Below are 579 nucleotides of genomic sequence, written 5' to 3' on the forward strand. Positions count from 1 at the left end.
CACTCCACAGGAGCAGAGCACAATATCTCTACATTTTCTCATTATGTCCAGTTTTTCACTTTTTTTTTTTACATCCATCCTCCCCAAAAGCAATCACTCAGTCTCTAGGTCATCAACAAGGCACCTAGCAGTATCTAGGTGGGGCAATGGAAAGTTCTAGACTGGGGGTCAGGATGTCCTGAGTTTAAACATAGCCTCAAGCTCAGTTTCTTCATTTGTTAAGTGGGGGAAATAAGGCTTACCTCTCAGGGTTGTTGTAAAGATATAAATGAGACAATGTTTGTAAACTTCTTTGCAAATCTGAATGTGATATATAAAAAGTTAGCTCTTCAAATTCCCATCCTAAGTTCTTCCTTCTCATTTGGAAAGCCAATTGCCTTTGCAACTGAAGGTCCTGAATTTGAATCCTAGTTCTGATGATAGTTACGTGTGTCACATCAGACTGTTTACTTCACTTTTCTCACCTCAGTTATCTTATCTGTTAAAAAAAAAAAAAAGTTGGATGAGTGGGCCCCAAATCCCTCACAATTCTAAATTTGTAATTCTTTGATCCCTTCTGCTTATACATGAGCTTACTGG

This window comes from Sminthopsis crassicaudata, chromosome 6 (genome assembly GCF_048593235.1).
Source record: "Sminthopsis crassicaudata isolate SCR6 chromosome 6, ASM4859323v1, whole genome shotgun sequence".
Lineage (NCBI taxonomy): Eukaryota > Metazoa > Chordata > Mammalia > Dasyuromorphia > Dasyuridae > Sminthopsis > Sminthopsis crassicaudata.